The sequence below is a fragment of the Diceros bicornis genome, chromosome 1, assembly GCF_020826845.1.
Source record: "Diceros bicornis minor isolate mBicDic1 chromosome 1, mDicBic1.mat.cur, whole genome shotgun sequence".
NCBI lineage: Eukaryota > Metazoa > Chordata > Mammalia > Perissodactyla > Rhinocerotidae > Diceros > Diceros bicornis.
The window spans coordinates 1,190,029-1,192,423 of record NC_080740.1 but is presented as its reverse complement, the minus strand read 5'-3'; positions in this window follow the sequence as shown (position 1 = coordinate 1,192,423).

The window sequence follows — 2,395 nt, the reverse complement described above, 5'->3', positions numbered from 1 at the left end:
CTGTACTCTAAAACACCATCATCAAATGTTTTAATTAATGTAGAAAAATATTTCCAAATAGACATTGTCTTAGATATACAGAGATATCATGGGAAGACTTGGGACTGAATGACTCATGCTGATAATTGCTCCTTCCACCAAGACCTAAGGAATCTCTTCTCTCCAAGTTCCAATCAATTTCTCTTCCAGCCCCCAAATGCTGACTGGGCACCTGTAATCCTTTTCTTCTCTCTGTGCAACCTCCTCCTCCTTGGGCCCCCGTGCACTAGGGCATGGGCCCTAAACCAGTGTACAAAGTTGACTTTTGGGTGTGGCAGCTGGACCGGCCTCCTGACATGGATCCTTCTGGTTCCTTTGTCCAGAACAAGTCCCTTGTGACCTGGGACGTACCATGGGATAGGTCTCTAAACCCTGGAAGATGATGCTCTGGTTGCCACAGCCACCTACCACCTTTAAAGTCCACTGATTCTTCATGCCACCCTCAGAAAATGAGATGCTCATAATCAGTGCAGTCTTGGCTGTACCTCCAGCCCATCTACCTTGCAGTCTGGCAGACTTCTGGGTATTTTCCATCCCATGGTTTCTGGCCTGACTGTAACTTAAGCATTGATGAAGCCCCTCCCCATCCCCCTTTGAGCTGGCCATCCCCCCAGCTCCTCACACCACCTGGAGTCACCCCTCTCTTGAGAACCTGTTCAGACCCTGCTCGTCACGAGACTCCAGCTCTAGTGTCACTTCCCAGTTTGTTCCTCTCCATTCACTCCATCAGAAACACCACACAGATCAACCCACGATGTGAACTCCCACATCGTGCCTTCTCTAACACTGAACTCTTTTCACTTTGACAATAGTCTGGCATCCTCTCTCACTTTGCGACTGCCGGGTATGAGTGGAAGTGTGGCCATAGTGATGAGTCCATGAGTTAAATGTTGCTATGACCCACTCAACCTTCTACTCTGTTCTGGTAGACTCTTTTTCATTTCTACACTCCAACAACAAAACACAAGTATAAGAGCTTATTTTTAAATATAATAGAAACAACTTTCTCATCCAAGTAGACTAGAAATGACTCTAGGCCAAAGGCCACAAATATTGTCAGCTGATCAGCTGTGCCATTTAAAAACAACTCAAGATGCACTGAAAAGCAATTTTTAGCATTGAGTTCAAATGTTGTTTCAATAGAATGAGGAGATTATGGGATGTAGGGGGGAGCATGCTGATGTTAAAAACAAGCTTTCCAATAGTCTGGGGTCCATCATAGCCCAGAGCAGGTCAGGAGACTGAGGTTGAGATTAAACAAAGGGGCAGACAGAGGGCGGTGGAGGGGGTAGGTGGAGATGTGTGCCGCATGCAAATCTCCTTCTGGAACTGTATTTCTGGGAACTTAGTGGTAGGCATAAGTAAGAGGGATCGGTTGAGCAGACAATGTGCATCCTGACTTATTCCCTTTTAACTCAATGAGATTGTCTCTAGACCCTGGCAAGATGTTTCACAAATGTGTATCCTGTGCAAAAATACTTGGGTCAAGGGTTGTTTTTTCATTGTGAAGAATATAGAAAGGTCTGGGATGATCAATGTAAACCCGTTCTTTGCTGCCTTTGAGCAGAGGTGATAATGGGCATCAAAAATAAATAAATAAACAAACAAACAGGAACCCCCCCAAAGGCAGAAATCAAGACAATTTTATGAGAACAAAGGTTCTGAAATAGTCAATGACAACAAGAAAGGACTAATCTGAAATCCACAGACTTGACAATTCTCAGTTGCTTTAATTTCATACTCTACATGCAATAAAACCTACAACTGACCATGATGACCACAGCTGGTCCCTCCTGTCCACGTACCTATTTGAGGCAGAGAACGTGCATTCTGGCCTCAGGAGTTCTTCCTTGTCCACAGTATCTCCAACTGCCTGTATCTTGAGAGGAAGCAAGTGGGCGTTCCCGGCTTAAGGTCCTGGAGCCCCGGGAGCTGTTCACGGAAGGGCAAGCTGGGAACCAACGGTGAGGTTCCGAGAAAAGGGAGCATCTGAGTGTGGTAGAGTCTGGTCACTGACCACCGCCTAAAGCGGAAGTCAGGATGCCCAGAAAGAGGACACCCAACCTTCCTCCCCTACCTGGGAGAGTAGGCGAGGATACTGAAACTATCTTTGGGGGTGTGGTGCACAGGCGAAGTCTGACCTCAGTTATGAGTAACAAGTATCACGACGCCTGGAAAGCTACTTCTCTGGGAGCTGAATCTCTCTGCAACAGCTCATAAAGCTGTTGCTCCTGTCCATACAATCCATGGCACAACCTGGAAATGCCCATCCAAATAATGGGAAACATTAAATGGATGCTGAGCGAGGTTGTGGGACTTGCTTGGAAATATGTCAAAGAAAATGAGCTATGAGCAG